Source organism: Varroa destructor, unplaced genomic scaffold, assembly GCF_002443255.2.
Source record: "Varroa destructor unplaced genomic scaffold, Vdes_3.0 BEIS01000006.1, whole genome shotgun sequence".
In the NCBI taxonomy this organism is placed as follows: domain Eukaryota; kingdom Metazoa; phylum Arthropoda; class Arachnida; order Mesostigmata; family Varroidae; genus Varroa; species Varroa destructor.
In genome coordinates, this window is record NW_019211459.1 from 17,385,143 (window position 1) to 17,404,348 (window position 19,206).

At 43.5% G+C, this 19,206-nt stretch overlaps 1 protein-coding gene across 2 annotated transcripts in view; it reads right to left on the bottom strand.

Annotated features, from left to right (window-relative positions):
- Window positions 1-19,147, bottom strand: part of LOC111252262 (uncharacterized) — a 45,870-nt gene extending 26,723 nt beyond the window's left edge. The window contains exon 1 of one of the 2 annotated variants that reach the window (XM_022809819.2): window positions 18,605-19,147. The gene's annotated coding sequence lies outside the window, so the exon portion shown is untranslated. Of the gene's footprint in view, window positions 1-18,594 lie in introns of both variants that reach the window. The other variant, XM_086993412.1, reaches the window with a different exon arrangement.
- Between the last annotated feature and the right edge of the window lie 59 nt (window positions 19,148-19,206).

Below are 19,206 nucleotides of genomic sequence, written 5' to 3' on the forward strand. Positions count from 1 at the left end.
AATTGGTTGTGCTATAAGGAAGAGGTGGCGATGGCGCTGGAGCTGCTCGTATGGTCGTAGGACGATATCAACGAAGTCGACGACTTCGACTCAAGCGCGTCAACAGCACTATTGGCAGCGGCAACAACAGCGTTCCTGGTGCTTCTTGCTACCGTATTGCGGAACTGCTGCGTGCCATCAGATAATTCCAGCATCAGTATTCGCCTTGGGGCCCATTGGCTTGCGATGGAAGCAACAATAAGATCCTCCGTTTTCTCATCGCTTAGCAACAACGACCAGGAACTGCAGAAGCTGCTTAAACAGACGCAGCAATGAATCGGCTGTTGTCTGTGGGATGCTGGCTTAACAGAGCAGGGACGAGTCTGGGCTGCCAAGCGGCATCAGAATGTTACCAAGATTTGATGACGATGATGCTATCCGTATAAGAAGCGCTACTACTACTATTGCTTTTGCAGCTGCAGCTGGGGGCATCTAAGCAATCTGCCATGGCAAAGACGTCAAGGGATCAGGCAACAAAGTGTCTAGTAGAACTACTCAAGTGAGTCAGGGGTGAAATGAATGACCTTGTCACTTAACAAGTATCGTACGACGGTCGCAATCCATCAATATTCAACAATCGAACAGAAGCGTGTAAAAGTGTACCGTTATTTTTTTATCGATATGACGGCATGTTGTCGCGGTGTCAACTAGCACGGGTGTTACGTGTACATTTAGATCGTTCCGTAGATAAATGGCTCTGAGTTTTCACGATATTAACGCGTGTGGAATTGGCAAAAAAGTAATTTAAGACCTTGGCTGACTCGATTTATTGCCACAGTGAGATAATGTGGAAGCTAGATACTAATAAGAGGATCAAAATAGGAACAACTAACGAAGACAAGCCGCTTACTGTTATTTTCTTTCGAATATTTCTGAGAATTCCTTCAAGTATAATTTATCTATTGAACATACGTACGTATTTTTACGGAAAGCATACCTACGCACGATATTCTCCCAGACTAGTTCCTTGTTTGTCCTTCCCAAAGGCCACCTTGTTTTTTCTAGCCTTCAACCTTTGTACAACTCTTTACCTGAGCTCACTGTTTATGAGAATTTTTAAAGCATGTTAAAATTAAGCGCCGTCGTTCACGTAACGGGAAACAAAGTTGCTTGAATCAGTAACGTGCCGTTTCTCCTCATCGCGGGCTTTCTGATGACGGCCATTATCTGCATGGCCTTATCATCGTCGTATTATCTACCATATTGTTGTTAACCTCATTATCATAATGTAAACGGCAACGAATAAAGAATATGCGATCTGTGATAACCTTATCGTACAAACAGCCTGACAGAGGTTAATACGTTTGCGCAACATTCTATTGCCTATAGTGGCCCTCGATCCGTTCAGGAATATGTAAACATTCATTGATCATCCATTATTCGATTGCGTGTTCCCAAGAGCTACCGTAATCAGGTAGCTCTGAAACGTACTCTGAAAAAAATAGTGTTTCACATTGTACATTGTTAGATAAAAACATGTTCCTGTTTCCTGTTTTCCAACTATCATTATGTACGGCTTGCGTTAATAGTAGACTAGGTTTTCGCTGTTTGTTTCCGTAACGCGCCATAACAATACAGACGCAACGATATGAAGCGTTACGATGCATGTATTTTTTAAATATAGCAATTCGTACGTCATCTGTAGTAACCGTGATCGGCGACATAGATTGCGGCCTACTGGAAGCGGCTTAACGATCTTTTCGTTGCTGCCGACTGTGTTATTGTACTTCCATTGTATCACTGCTACGTAACATAACATGTCCACTTCGGATGATTGGTCTATCAGCGGCCATTGTTGAAAGCCGGTCTAATATATCTTTGGTAGGCTCTGGATACGTCGTGTTGGACCAGAGCGAAATAGTGAAGTAATGCATTCGTATCTTAATAGTCGAACAATTACCACTACTAACCTATGTGATTTGAATGAAGTCGCTCTCTCGGCAATGCAAACGCGCGAATTTCAAACCTTAGTATGGACTAATTGGCCAAATATGTACACAGTAACGTCCCAACAAAAGAGCCGAGCGTAACATTGAACACCGAGCTGCGTAGTTAGATAACATCAGTCGGCGTACTAACTTCCATAATCAAGACGAGCTCTTAAAATCTATTTTGCCGCAAACCGACAAATGTGTTCCGAATGTTTTCGTACTTCGGTTCAAATCAAACATAAACGATCTAGCGCATCCGATACGTTGCATCACAGGCATATATATCTTCGAATGCCATAATTGAATTCAATTTACAAGAAGATGGTAACGTTAACAATAGCAATACCAAGTTCTTCAAAAGACAAAAGCTTTGTCGGCCTCATTGTCCATTCAGCTGCCAAGTCTAATGCATTTGTCATCTCCCATAATGTTTCTGACGGTCGTAGGCAACCAAATGGACGTCCAAGTAACCAAAAAAGTCACCATATATATATATATATATATATATATATTATATAGCTTATATGAGAGGCTTAAATTATTCAAAGCGCGCTTTCCCGTTATCTTTCGTTGGGACGGTGCTGTTTAAGGCTCGTTCAGAAGAAACCGCGACTTCAGGTGCATTTGAGTTTGACCCAGTGCCCCAGTAGAAAAGGCAATGCGCGCATACTGTCTTTCTGAGACTTACATGTGTTAAATAAACTACAATGGATTAGCCAGTAATTTTTTTGTTACTGGCCCATTATGCACTTGAGCGAAGATCCATCCTCTCATATGCTACACGTAAACTACAACAAGTTCAGCCATTGATTGAAATTATGCCTCGGTCGTGACTGTAGGGACCCATGGAATCACTATCATCACTCCTGTGAATAGTCATCGCTACTCAGTGCGCCTTGCGGCAGTCGAAACCCATTGTGTTATTTATCCCTAACGTTAAAATCAGCCCCTTACCACAATGCTCATACGAAGCGTCAGCTGGACAGGTACATTCACAAACATCCGCTACCGCGTCGCATGACACCAACAGAAGCTGGAGCTCAACTAACTTTATACATCGGTCGTGGGGAGGCAGCGTCGAACGCAGGCAACGGAACGATCGTCATCGACAGCGAGAAACGTGAGAAAGTCTGAGACAACGTCTGAGACAACGACAATTCTCGTTTTTGTCCGTAGTAGCAGAATCAACAACGCTGAAGACGCGGTGTCTAGATTCATCTCAGTCAGCGATTTGCAATTTATACATTGACGTCGACCTATCCTTTTGCGCCGATCGATAACAGCGTCCGTAACGCGGCAGTGTCGCATAAGTGAGGCAATTACGACCCGCCCGCCAGGCCCCTGTATCATTAACTACTAACTATAGATAAAGAATATATTTAGTCTTCTTCGTAACCAAACCTTGCCCGTTTCGGTGGTAGTACTGCTCCTGTTAAAATCATTTTATATCATATAACTTAGTCTAGGATTGTGTCTCTGATATGCGGTGTACATATATGAGAGGAGCAACCTGTACATAGATAAAGTGAACAAGTAGTATGCATTTATTGGGAAAAGGGGTGAACTCTGCGAATATGTTGCTTCCTTTTATGTAAGGACAGAGACATCTACCAACATGTATTTCCTTATTTGAAGTCTACAGGTTTTGGGTTTTACCTGCCGCCGAGCTTTGCCGCAAAGGGCTGTTTATCTGTACCCCTTAGTTATAGAGTTGCGCCATTCTTCTTGACTCTAAGCGTTTTGTGCTGAAGGTGGAGACGGTGTCGCAACAAGAGTCAAACGTCTATCAGACCTTGGAAGTTCGTTCGAACGCATACATATATATATATATATATATAATATACTAATATATTGCGTATCTGCGTATATGCCGTGGTGCACGCACACCGTGGAGGTGCAGAAGGCGTGCAACGGCTCCAACGGTATCAGCAGCCTGCTGCGGAAACCTTTGTGGATCTTCTTGAGCTGCGCTAGTTTTTCTAGAAAAACATGCTTATTTCATTCAGTCCGGTTCGGTATAGAAGACACCCCATTAAGTTAAGGGTTAAACAAAAATCTAAAAACAGTACCTTCGTGGCTGTAATCGACTACGATTGTAAAGCCTCTATCGTCAGACATTCGACAACTGGAATTTCGCAGACTTGCCTTGGCCGGTGCCAAATACGAAATAAAACTTAGTGAACGCCTTGCGATAGAAAGTCGTCCGCACAAAGCAACGCTAGCTGCTTTGTTTGTCTTCGTTGGGACAAACGACACGTTTTTTTCTTTATTTCTTTAATATCAGCATAGAAATCGATATTGGCGATTCAGCATATGTACACGAAAACTTATACAATACAACGATAGCTCTTTCAGCCCTGCAAATATTAGCGTTCAGCTGACTGAAGTTGAAACTAAAGGCCGCAGTTCACTAGCGATTGCAGCATAAAAGGCTGAGCCAGGCAAGACGTCCAGTTTCTGCAAGTTGTCCCAAGGGACCGGAGAGGTGGCAGCAGTGGTTATAGGCTCGCAGAATTGAGTTCTTCAGTTCGACATGCCGGGGAATCTAACAAGCAACGTCACCTTCGGCGCAGATAATAGCGGTCATCGTCGGCCGCAGGACTCCTTTCGTCTCAACACTCAGTTACAGCGGCTGGCCATTCTCGCCATGTCTTACCGCCAGCTTCCAGCAACTTTCCCTGACCGCAATTTCGCTACACTGGTTAAAATATAGGCTGCATGCAAAGGATCCATTGGCTACGGGGTACACGTTGTTCGACACTAAGTAGACGTTGTCGCTGTCGTAATATTTAAAAACGAAACGATCGACGGCTGGCAGCTGTAAGCCAACATAAGCTCTCACGTAAACGCCAAACATCCCTTGGTTGTATGTAGCAACAGTTTTACAGCTGGCCGTTGCCAGGGAGAAGCTAATGCAATGCAGGTGATGCGTATCTTCAGGGTCAGGCCGCGCTGGCAGACGATGGGGTAGACGCTTTGCCCTACTGGCAGGACGACAGACAAATGTCGTCCTAGCAAAAAGATACAGATTGAACCGAATGATCAAGCCAATGGACAAAATGGTGCACAATGCTAGTGACGAAGATGGAACAGCAGTCGAAATAGTAAAGAAAGAGCTATGAAAGGCAAGCGCTTTGGATACAGGCAGTGTAGCCAATACGGCTCTGTCAGAGGCACAATCATGTTGGGTTTGGGTTGCATTTAATAGGGCTGCGGCTTAGGCTTATTGCTCAATTGGACAATCCGAGTTAACATTTCTTAACGGTAATCCCACTACAATTCAGCATTGTGGCGGCTACGAAAGCGGATACATACTGACACATATCGCTTACGCGACTGTATGTGAATTTATCAAAGGACTTATTTAGTTCTGCCGTTTCAAAATGCTGCCGTTACTTTAAATGAACCCGACCCAAGTAGATAGCAGACGATATACTGCAACAGGCTACTGCCACAGATGCACAGCACGGAAAACAAGGATAGTTTTACTTCGAAAAGTGTCACCAGTTGAAACTGTTCAAAGTTCAAACTACCCAAATTTTTTTCGAAGCCAGCTAAAGCCTCCACTCACGAACGTAACGCACCTTGTCAAATAGTAAATGGAACTGGAATAGACAACGGAATGTAAATAGTTAGTAAAAAATATCGCTATGCAAACGGCCGTTTTAAGTTCACCATTTCCTTTTTAAGTTAAGGAATTGATTTACTTTCAAAATGCTAAAAACGCGCCATTTTTGCATTGATATTTGCATCGTAAGCAAAGCAAATGAACAATTCATCAGCAATTTATGGTCTTTGACGGTTTGAAAGAACTAGATTATGAATATGGGTGTCAGTTACGCAGCGGCTCCTGTACCCAAAACTATCAACGGTCCTGGGTCTCGACAAGCACTTAACGCGGAATAGTACCAGCAATTTATTTGTATGTTATTGTTGCATGCTAATATTTCATGTAGAACTCTGCTCGTGAGAGATGGTAGCAAAAAACAGTTCGAATGTTAGACCTCCTATAAGAAATCCCAAGAACTAGGTTTGTGCTGAATGCAACCTATGACTTTTTTTCGTCTGGACAAAATAATTGAAAATTTGAACAAGTGACAGTTTCGGGAACGATGGAGTTCCGTGCTGATGATAAGCTCCGATGGCAGACCGACGTCCGCTCGCTCATTCCGCAGACACACATACATGCAATAATAACAAGGCCAATTTGTCGGTCGTTTGACTGTACTGACCCAACACAATTCAGGTTATCACTATACAATAGGGGCTATCGATCGCGTCAAAGAAACTGGGTTAACTAGACCCGATTGGCATCTTAGAGGGACAAGGACAATCATGCTAGAATGGCGCAGCTGAAGTATTGTATGTTTTGATATTGCAAAAATCACTTAATGGTAAGAGAAATTTACTAAAAAAATTAAACTATGTAAGTTGGAGCAGAAAACTATACTTATGCGCGCGATTTGCTTTTGATTATTGGTGCACATAGACCGTATTTAAATATGTGGCCCAAGTTTTTTCCCCACATTACCGATCTGAGGCAGTTTCGCATCACTGCCCAATAAGTTGTTTCTGAGATAAACCCAGAAGGTCAAAACTACGCATTTCAATACAAGTGTTACTGTCCCTAGAAAACCGTAAATTTCGATAGCTCGAAAACCTTCAAAAGACCACTCACTCTTAAGCCAGTTTGCAGGTAAGCCGTATTATGATACGGAGTATTTGTCTGTTGGTGGAAGATTAAAAAATGCTTGGAATTGGTATGACAATATTGTTCCGATACAACTGTTTCAGGCTGAAGCAGTACGCGAAGAAGCACAGAGATAAGGTCCACAATGAAACGATCGACGTAAATTGAAGGCTACGCTATGAAAATATATATGTTCGCCAATAACTCAAGTGGCAAACACATATTGAAAGAGCGAGAAACAGCGCCCACAAGTTTTACCCACGTCAACAATAACGGCAACGATAACCGTCTTACTAATCGTAAAGGCTCTTGTAAAAATCGACTAATAAACCAGAAAAGGTGAATACCATTACTGAAAACGGTTTGAATAGACGACAGCGGAAAGTAAGCGGATACGCAAAGAAGATCGTGTAATACTAAGTTTTACACGAATAAAGGGTGGCGTCCACTGAAGTCATGTACTAGTACTAACGCCGTCGTACGAAGTAGCTTCTGCTGCGTCCATCTTTCTTAGCAGCTGAAGTCCTTGGGAAGTGCTACCACTACAACTGCGTTACCAACCGCCCTTCATCGAAACAAACAGTTTCATACGTGCAACAAAACGCTTTATTTGCTCATGTCCCCAGCAGAAAAAACATCAACTCAAGAATTGAGTAACAACAACAGTACGACATGGCACCTCGTGGACGCGTCGACTGCCACGATTGGCATCCGCTTCGAGTTAGGTACGCATTATTACTTAAATTAGCCCATACCGCTCTCCCTACCCGATCCTCAGCATTCCCAATAAACGGAAACGGGCGCTATTTCATAGGTGACATATGCCAGCAAACAACGCTATCAGTGGAAAAAAGTTGCAGCCTCGACCGCGCCACTGGTAACTGACAGCATGAGCTGACACCAGGACCCGACAAGCCTTGCCAACATAATGATGTTCCGTTACTAACCATTAGCAGTTGGTTATTTTTATAGCTATGAGACAGTTCGGCCACCGTTGGAATTGCTGCAATGGCCGTTATAATATTTAACGCCCAGTAGTGGTAGCATGCGGCGGCCGTAGTGACGGAAGGTCTCGGCGTTAGAGAATATGATTATCGATATCGGTGCGGCGGCCATCATCAACAAAGGTATGCCAACGGAGAACGTTTTCGATGCCTATAGACTTGGCCTTCGTCAACAAGCATTAATGAGCTGATGAGATTATGAGCGTGTCTAATAAAAACTAAACAGCTATACATTGTAAATCGTCTGCGTCGGATGTCGTTTAAGGATATAAATAGCTTGATTCGATGAGCGTCTATAGATATATATAAACAATATTAATTTTACGACTACGCTTTATATTACTACTGTCGCTGATCCGTCTGACTTTTTTCCTACAAGCAATACATGCTTGCTTCTTATTCTCGCATTTATTTTGCATTTAATGGACGATTTTTTGGGCCATATTTTCACCACAGTATACCGCTATCCCTTCTATGGAAGACTGTGTGCCACAACAAAATGCCATCGCCTTGCATAGCAGAGGGGTCGATGCAATTGTCCCGTGGCGTCTTCAGTCCTAGAGAAAATCCGATGACAAAATCCGTCCAGGTACGTGCGTCACACAACGACTGAGGCGTCAAATTGGGCGCCGGGTCTCCTCTGAATTTGTTGTCGTTTCGACTCGAGATTCTAGCTATGTAACCCGCTCGCGTATAGATTACTCAATTTGTTCAGCAGCTACTGTCGTAGATCGAGACGACACGGCGTAATCTCGGTTGCCGCGCTTCGTAGCGGGAATTTAAAGCAATTCTTCTAATGCATTCGGCTTGATACTGCCAGTTGCTATACTTCCTTCATAGCGGGCTCGGCCTGTTATTTCTCCTGTATTATTAGTTCGTATTCAAATGTCTGTCTTTCGATGTCTCTGTACAGAGCATAGCTCATCAGAGAGGCTTCAGGCAATCGGTAGAAATACAAATTTCAGCATGGACAACTGCGCCGTTCCGGTACAGCATGATATATAATGTCAGCTGCAGTTGCTTCTTGACTTCATCTCAGCGTACTTCTGAAAGAAGAGTTCGTCAGCTGGCCAAAGATAGTAACTTCAGCTTGAATTCCCGAGAACTGTAATATGATTATTATGATTAGTATTATTGTTATTACTATGTACTAAAGTGATGACATCGCCCTGATCTCTGAACATTGTCCAAAGTGGTCTGTTGCACCATAGCGCATTTCTACATGAGTAAATATCCAACTATTCTTATTAGATCGGTGCCAAACGGCAGACGTTGTCTGTTTTGTCGCTCTACTGCTATATGAATTCTCTTCATACATATGAAATATACCCGGTATGTAATAAAGGCAACGGTAATTATTTTTCTTACGAAATAAAAATACAGAATTTCTGTCTCATTCCCTTCAGGCGTGCTTGAGGCAGCTCAGACGGATGTTGAAAACAGTCGTCACCCTACGGAGAAAACGTTTTAGCGCCGCGGTGGTCTAAGTGTGATCGTAGTATCCGTTTCTGTCCATATTTCGTTCCCCAGTCGTTGACTCCGTTCGATGGCGTATGTAAACAGCATGATAGCAAAATGAAGAACGAAAGTCTCCCGTACTGCAGTCGCTGCATAAATTGCTGCCTACCTACTTAATAACGAAAATAGACGAAGCGGTTAAGATAAACATACCGATCCCTTTCCCATATGATAGGCGCCCTATAGAAGCTCGTATGGGGGTCATAGTGGTATCAGGACGAAACAGCGGTGCCTCTGGCAGAACTATCGGATAGTTTTCTAACGTGGAAGACTGAACACAGCGGCTACCGCAACGTTAACCACGCTAGGAACTGACATGCAGCTCCCGCTTTAACCGATGTGTTCGAAGTGAAAACGTATGAATGTACTAAAATATATTGAGTGTTGGCCGTCGTTCTATCGTTCACAGCCAGCGGTACCGCTCTACGACTACGCCTGCTACTGAAGATAGTAGTCGTTTACAGAAAATCATATTCTAGGCGGTATTGCTGACGGTGGGGTTATTCGCCAAGCGGCATCTGGTCCGTCGATCGATCGTGTCTCGAGGTTCTTCTTGCGTCAAGGTACGATCGCGATGCCGCTGCATATTGCATCGGTCCTATGTCCTATGCGACTTTTCTGCTGTACACGTGCATATGTATTGGCAGTAGCAAGGCAGCCATGAGAGCGTGTCATTCGTTTAAATTTCGCTACGTTTGTACTTTGAGTCTGAGAATAAAGGATGGAGAGAGAAGTCGATAGATGACCAGAATGTGGACAAAAGCCCACGTTTTGTTCTGGCAAATGAAGCCAGCTATAATGCATCTAGGTATATTTCGATACTTGCTCCGTTACTTGTTTTTCTATTACTCTTGCGGCCTACTGGCAATAAGCGACAGCCCGAACGCCTGCTTTGACTGAACTCTTACGAGGTGCAGAAAAGAAGAAACTATGTTACACAAAAAAATCTATTGTTGTTTATTCACCCGGACATGTCCTACTACTATTATTATACACAGTTCGTAAATCAAATGTAAAGTGAAATGTCATTATCGGCACCAGGTCCATTTGTAGATGTACTCAAAATCCACATAGCGAGGATCGACTCTGCAAAAATTGTTTCCACTCTTACCATCAGCTCGTCATTTCAGCAAAAAGGCTGATGAGCGACTGAAGCAGCTACGAGCTCCAGCCGGCAACAACAACAACAACAACAATCATAACAACAAGAGCCATAGAAAAAGAATAGTACGAAAATCTGCGCTAAATGATGATAGGGGAACTCGTTGAATCAGAACGGCGAACCCCGCAAGTGTTTTATGTCGGTCTGCTTCCCGCTTAGCCAGCCAGCCAGCCAGCCAGCCAGCCAGCAGCTGGGACTTGAAAAAAGCTAGACCCAGCTAAACAAACGTGGCGTAGTGGCCTGTGCTCCCGCTTGATAATCGCGTTACGGAATCTTCCATAACTTTAGATTTATTCAAGTGAAACGGGTAGCGTCGGTCGTTGCTACTGCGACTGGTGATACTAGTAATGGTGGCTGTAGTTTTCGTTCAATATATTTAAAATAAACCACTTCTAACAGGAGTAAATCTAGCAATTATTAAAATATGTTTAACCAATATGGAAAACTGCTATGGATACCTCATATATTGGGCCATTTCTCACTTAGCTGGCTTGTACGCTATTTGTATTGCTTGAAGGCATCAAGTGCATGACAAGTGACTCAATGCTGAAGTCGAAGAAAAAAAAGACCAAATAAAATTAGTAGGTACTTTTACTATTTCGGCAGCGGAAATGCGGCGTAACAATAATCAGAGACGGCGTCAAAAGCCAAACACTGCTTGTGTGGGCCGGCACTTAAGCAATTGCTTGCTATACAATTGTTACGAAGGCAGCCGCTGCTGACGCGCTCGTCGTAGCGATACTGAATTAGACGAGAAAAATTGGCTGGCCAAACGATTACTACTTGTCTGCGTCGTGACGTCCTTATTCGAGGCCTGACTTGACAAATGGTGTGGCCACCGTCTCTAACGGCAGCGGCTACGTTACAGGCGGAATGAATAAACGTAATAGTGTAGTACGAGTACGGATACTAATTATCAGAACAGACATTTATCATCATGATTTTACTCGTAATCGTTGAGGAGGGCAAAACGGTCGCGCTTCAAACAGGTCAAAATAGTAATAATTCTGCTGTGATTAACAGAGGGCCAGAGCGACAACCAAACAATAAATCTTCACGATGGACCAAATCGTATTTCGTCGTTGTGACCACATTCATTTACGTTGCAACTGTATTAGGTCTGCCATTACTTCTAGGTTTCAGATCAAGCGTCTAACAGCACTACAACTTTTTTAGAATAAACATACAAATGATGTATGGCATGTTAACTTGCTGTCCATGCTCAGCCTAACTGGCTCTAAATAGGAACGTTTGCTTACCTAATCAGGCACAAATGGCCTGTAGATCATTTCCGAACGTAGTAATAGACGAGATTTTACTTACGACTTACAATTGACCTAGAAACGTGGAAAGAAAACATCTTCCTTCCGTATCATCATTATTCTTTATTATTATAAGTCAATGAAGTAAAAAAACGGTTTATGGCGATTTTTTATCCATAGGTTTCATTAGATTTGCCCATTGTAACAGCCAATAGTAAGAGGCTGAAAAGTAATTTTTATGCTTGCTTGAAAATAGTTGTTTAACTTACAGATTCAAGATATAGATTTTGCCGTGAACACGACCTCATTCGAATTCAGGACTTCGTTTTAATCCTCAGTTCTCTTCCATAAATGATCCAATATATAGTTTCGTTGTTTTGACGATAAACAGACTATCTCACTTGGACAGACGAATTGTAAATCAAGGTATATTCTCAATATTCCAATTACCCTGTACGATACATTTAAGAAGAAGGCTCAAGATACAAGAAATGAACGAAATGTTATACAAAAGAAATATAATAAATATTATTATACTTATTTCCTTGTGTCTTTTGGAAAATAAATGGTCAGGGTTGATCTGCTACCACGACGGAAATCTGAACCGACCACAAACAAAAATCCCCTTAAAATTATTGATCAGAACTGTCAATATATCAAACACAAATCGAATACAAACATGTCCTTGTAGCAGATAGTTTCATTGAGGTGTGCAACTCGCGATCTACTGTACAACGTATCGCCTGTACACGCACCTCAGAACATCTGACTAAATTAAATCCTATCGCTATTTCTACGATTAATACTAAACGAACCAGCCAATGAAATGAGAAAAGTATACAATGATTCCCCATTGGGTACTTATGCGGTCGGTTATATGTATAATGCTTAACGTGACAGGGATCGTCAAAAATGGAGTAGATATTAGAAAAAAAAAAAAAAAAAAAGAAACTCGAGTTCGGGTCGAAGCAACGGTAGAGATGGCATACATCGGAAATGCGCAAGTTAACAGTAGCTTCTGCCTAAGGTTTTGCTCGGACGTTAATAGGTCCTGTGCTAACTTCTTTGGCCAAAATTCAATTCTTCCTAGCAGCATTATAAATCCTTGCATAAGTAATACAGTCTTCGTCTGAAGCAGTGATTAACTGGTGAAACGTTCACTATACTGTCACGGCGTAGCGGTAGCACGTTCGTCTAGCGATTTAAGAGAAACTCTAGGTTTAAAACGGGGCGTAAACGAGTTTCGTTTCGTGCAAAAAAAAAAAGGACCCGGCGCCTTGAAACGACGCTCAACGTGACAATTCAAAACATTTTTTAGTATTGGCAGCGCTATAGAATATTATAATTGGTCATAAAGTGATGGTGGAACATCAATGTTCGCAAGCGAGCGATTCGATGTATGAACGGCTGTTTCTTGGTTGCAATTTCGGACGTAGTGGCGCAGCAGTGACAACGACAGGGGCAATAATAGCATTAAACATGTTTACAACGCTGTGATTAGCCCCGAGCTTTGCTACGTAGCCAGCTGCTCATAGCATATTCATATATGTATAGGGCGCTCCAGCCAGCCGGTCTGTAAGCGGTAGGTCAACGAGTCGTCGGGCGTTGAAGCAGGGCAAAAGACACACACAGACACTGAAGCAACGGCCGGTTAGCTGGGTCAAGTCGTTGGCGTGCTTCGGCGAACGTTACGTTCATGTAGTACCGCACCGTGTGGCAACATCGTCGAAGTCCGCTAGAACACTATACTAATACAATCAAAGTCTGGAGTAGCGGTGGTCGACTGTTTAACATAGTGGCAAGCGCGGCCGGCATCGGCAGCTGGACTGACGCCTACGACCACCACTACGGCTATCGTCACCACAACTGCTGCTGCAACAACAATGATGCCTGGAGCTAGTGGCATCATGTAGCACTATGGATAGGGGTGACAGCGCCAGCTGCGGTGTCAGACATCTGCAGCTGTTGTTAGCATCAGCCGGCGGCAATGACATAGGACGACCCATTCGGACCCAACGGATGACACATCGCTGAATGGCCAAACAGGCAAACTAACTGAACATTGCAATGACAGTGATCACGAAATCAGAGAAGGAAGTGTAAGAAATAAGGAGACAGATGTCGCTAGTATTGCTGTTAGTGTTGCTCTTGTTATCGGTAGGTACTTGTTGCTTTCGGTCTCGTGTTTGACGGCAACGTCTTGCCGAAGTTTCTGTGCTTGCTGTGCTTTCTGCGGACAGAAAGTTAGCCTTATCGATCGGCCATTCGTGCTGCAGCAACCGGCACTAACTATCAGCCCGAACTGATCGAACAGGACCGCGGCTACACGGTAAGGCCAACGGGATGAAACAACATAATGGTGAAAGATAATCTATAATCGCTCACAGTTCTCATTGATAATCGACCAATAGTCCAGAATGAAGAAGCTTACTGAATGAAAAAGCAGGAACGATTTTATATCCGACAATAAAATAATTAATTCAAATTTATGGGCGTGCAGGACACGATCGGTAGCAGCATGTTAGACGGTTACAGACTGACCATTCCGTTCAGCGCGCATCTCCACGAAGTCTCGCAGTTCATCCATTTTTCTTTCTTGCTTAACGCTAACTTAGTAAACAAGCTGAGGAAAAGGAGGGCCAATAAGAGCAACTCGTGTCTTCCTAATATATGGTTTATGCGTCGCTTGATAATTTGCGCAGCCCGTCTATAGCCGGCGGATGCATGCTTGTATCTATATATAGTACCGCATCGATAGTCATCTGTTACCTGACCTAGACACAAGACGAACGCATTATGTGCAAATTACAATGGCGCTGTCTTCTGCATCTTCATGCGCCAACGTCCCGCTGTTAACGCGGAACTAAAAAAAAAGCTTAAGTATATTTCCTTACGTCTCTAAGTGTTTTTTTTTTCGGTTCATCTTTCTCACGCAGCTGGTTATACCCGTATGCTGCTTATATGAGTATTTAGGCCACAATTTATCCCATCACACGGGAAGTTGCCATAGTGAGCGAGCTTGGATAAGCGCCAGCTGACATTTACAACCGGTACATCTCTCTACGCTTTTACCGGCTCATACAAACTGACAGTACAGTATAATAAGCTCGACCTGATGATGAACAGATACATAGAAAGTTCTATCGGTAAAAAAACAGAGTTATTGTTATTAACTAGTCTAATAACAATAGTGGTCCGAAATAACGCACCGTTATCAATGTCCTGTTGATGTTTGATGATTAGACTATTGTGAAATGTTATTTATCAAGATATCTGCTAACGTCAGCTAGTAATTTCGCCGAGTAACCAAATTTATCTATTGGAAAGTAACGACAGGTGAAGCTGGACGAACGCGATCCGCAAAGCATATATATGTGCTTTTGCTTTTAGGTATTTGTTCAGCGTTGTACACGCTAACCGATCTAGGAATTTTGTTGTCGTACGCCTCCGAAAGGTACGTTCTAAAATTATATACAAAACAGTCTCGTCCATTCAATAACCTTCCATATTCCTGTGATAGATATATGTGTACGTGGTGTCTTATTTAGCTAAATCATTATCTCTCAATTGAAGCTATCTAACCTGCGATGTACAACGCGCGCTATGTGTGCAGCTTTTCTTCTTTTCCTTGCGTTGTCACGCACTATCATGATCTTGATACTTGAAACAATTTAGTGGGATACAACTAGTTGCTGTAGCTTCGCTGTGTTATTCTGTTTGTTTATGCCCCTTTTCCTCAATAGAATGGGGGCCAAGAATAGCGACATGGTTTTTCATGGAATCATACAAAAAAAAACATTTCGCCAAACATCAGCTGTTTCGCTATCGGGTGATACTATTTTCGTTCGAAGAGAAACATTGACCTTTGCTGACATAGCTGTTAACCAGCGATATGCGTGACTTATCCCTTATCTCTACGGAAAAATGATCTTGTATATATTCATGCATTTTTCGGTGACATATTTCCAGGTGGAAAAAGCAGGTATAATAAATCACAGGCCAGAAATTATTTCACGGTGGTCCGACAGGGTGTACCCGTATCAGGAATCGACCCATGTATGTATTACGCAACGACGAAATGGTGAATTAGCCTTATAAACAATAGGCAATCGTTCCTGAGCAAGCGCAAAAAAGATTTATCGCATATCTTCGTAATAGCTAAATATCAGTGGACGAGACAAAAACAACAGCGAATCAAGAGTTTGACTGTCTGTTTAGTTAATAATCATGATGACCCAATTGTCATTGCTAAGTTTTTTTTTCGAAACGCTTTGCACGAATGACCACAAATTGTGATCGCTCTTGCTATTGAGGGCATCACTAGGCGGGGGCATACTACGCCAAGCCACGTTATGATATCTCGGCTAGCCGAACTATATAAGGCACATATAGAGAAATATCGCAGATTGCATTTATTCACCCAATAGTGAAAAGGTATCTCGTTTTTTTTTGGCGAGCTGAAGATACTGATTTCGATTATGTCCTGCGGCGATATTTGTTCGTATGAACAGCCGGCGGTGGCAGGACTAGTTAGTGCGCTTGCTTATGGCTAGCGTCTTTCATCTTGACCTCAAGGACACACCTGACTCGAGTCTATTCAGTGGCCTAGAATGAAACTGATGCTTGTACCTAGCGGTTCCTTTCCAGCATCCTAATCCGTATTTGTTGTTCTGCCAAAAGTGTGCGGTACGCATAATGTCATCAGTTGCTTTTCGTAATTAGCAGCACAGCTTACGCACGATGTTGGTGTGATTACCGGCGAGTACAGATCGGAGTGAAAGCTTTTCAACTATTTTCCACTGTAAATCAGGCGTATCATCGTCCAGTATGTCACTAGCGGTAAGACCCAACGCCAGTTGTGCTAATGGCAGATCGTTTCGGATGCTCGGAAAAGGTGTTTTCGCTGCAGCTTCGGCTAGCTTCCATTGTTTTTGCTATTGCTTGACGACTCAGCGTCCGGCATCAGACATTAAGAAACTGCTTGACGAAACCTATTTAACCTTTAGACCAGCACTGGCCAGTACCTGTTCTATTTTCTAACGACGTTTTCATATAATTTACGCATCTTATATAGAGATATCGTATAAAATATGCATGATTGTCAAATCATAGACGATAGTAGCTGATTGGAATCCAGCGTTAACCCCGGAAGACAAGCTATATTCTTCTAGTTCCATTCAGCTCTTCAGTAAGACAGCTTCGTTCCTTGGTTCGGCCGTTCGCTCGTTTGCTTCATTTCTTCCAGATCCGTCGGTTCGTCACCAACTAAACAGCAAATCTACGGAGGAGCTGGTACATCGATTGCAGTTGATGCTGTTCGCTGGGCTGTAGGAGGCTATCCGCAACTCGTTCTGAAATTTTCTTCTACCAGTTTACTCAACAGATAGATAACCATCTCACAATAGTCTTCTTCATATTGTTGTATGAGAAGATGGCGGTAACTATAACAGCAACGGTTTCGCTCTTGCCACCGATGTCGACTTGATTCGACTGCCATTTCGGCCGCTGTTCTGTTCTGATCTGCCTGCTCGGTTTCGCTGATGGCCCAGTGGTACACTTCTACCACCGTACTATAATGACAAAAACAGCCCGTCCGCCTTGTCGTTCGCAGAGCGGATGTCGTTACAACAACTGTATTTTTTTCTTTTGCCTAACTGATTTAAATCAGCCAAAACAAACAAAGTCATATTAACAACAGCAGCAGCAGCATCACGCAGATCGAGGCAGACGGAAATTTCTAGCCATCAACAACAATTGAGTATGTAATTCGTAGTTAGTGTAGATTTTGGCTGGGTCTATGTACGATCTGACTCTGATCATACACGTAGAAGTCATATTAACTACTATAAATCGAATTAAATAGTCTGGAGCCATACGTGTGTATTGTGCTTAATATATGCTAGCCGGAGAGTAACTGAAACGAGCGAGAGAGAGCGACAGTTCCTGCCGGCAAAAAGTAGGAAATCTGATATTGCTAATATGGCGGCAGCAGCATGACGAGCGAAACACGTTACGTTAGCGGCTCCGGCCGTCCGCCAACCCCGGAAGACAGCGACGATTTTAGTCGTCTTCGGTTAGTCTTCTTTGGTCGCCAATGAAAGTTGGGGGGGGGGGGGGGGGGGGGGGGGGAGGAGGCCGGGACGGTCGACTGCAGCAACGGCGTCTGGAAACGAACAGCCAAACTGTGGTTGTGCAACTACAACCACCCGTAGAACTATGACCGACTGCCGTAGAAACACCGACGGCGACGGCGACGGCCGCTATTACGCATACAAGAGGTAGTCACTGTATAGCGTCCAGCAGGATGTACGGCATCGCCGCTGTCTGCAATGGCCCCGTGTCGTCGCAATGGCGCACGCATTGATAATGATAGCATCGACTAATGGTGCGGTGAAGTCCCGTTAAGCGTGCTGAGTGAGAAATAGCTTTCATCAGCATAGCACGACAGGTATGGCCATTATCACGTCTAGTCTCTGTGATCTACGCTCTGTGCCATATAGTCCGTAGTGCTCGGAACAAAACATAGCGCGCCGCCAAATACGACCGATGGTGGCGCTGCACGTCAAGCAAGCCGATTAAATTGTCCCCGCTTAGCTAGCAATTTTAACAGTTGTTCCAACAAACATCAGCTGGTGCGGCTGAGCCCAATATCAGCTGATGAAGTAATGTCGAAGATTGAGAGTGAATGTATCGGCTCGTCTACTTTTACGTTTCTTAAGCTGATCGTTACGACTAAGTGTCGTGTCATACAATTCTCAGGTGTGATGAGGAACGCATACGACCTAACCAATCGCATTCGCTAGTTCCTTAGAGTTTTTTTTTTTTTTATTAAGATAGCGGCTAAAAGTGATCGTGGATAAAGGTGAGGGCACATTGTCAGCCAGCTGCGGTACTGACGTGCATCTGGCCGTCACTTTTACAGGCAGATGGATGTGCGCCACACATGTTATCATCTAATTCTATCATTAGCAGCTTAGTCTAGTCTTACCGGAACTTACCGCTGACGTGCGTCACCACGAGCCCGTTGTCCTGTTCCGAAGAAATTACAGATAGATATAGGTACACTCTTCAATGGCACATCCGTGCGTCGGAATCCGACCCTGTGTCAGATATCACTGAAGTCACACAGGTAGAGTATGGGTGTGTGTGTGTGTGTGTGTATATATACATATATATATCTATATATATATGTATATAGTAGGTCCCGTCGTATTTCCTTTTGTACAAGCAAGCTTCTGTTTACACTAAAAGTACCGCTGTACACGCACAAATGCACAAGCGCTGGCCAATGTTCCACGGTAACCTTAGTATGATCAGTCGTGCTAGAACTCTGTTAATCCGACGAGTGCAAATCTACTACACGGAACAATGTTTCTGATCGTTTCAGCGTTCGACAAGGCAGCCTTCCTTTTCGATAGCGTTATTGCAGATTTTGGGGGTGCCGTTGGCCGGATGGCTAGCGTAGCTGGTGCTTGCCTTTGCCAAGAGCCAGAAGTAGTAACAGTGGCAGCACTGCGTTCGTCTGACCAGCTGTTGCTGGTGGCAACTGGCAACGCTCTGACTGCCAGCTTCACTCACTCGTTGGACTGCTGCTACGATA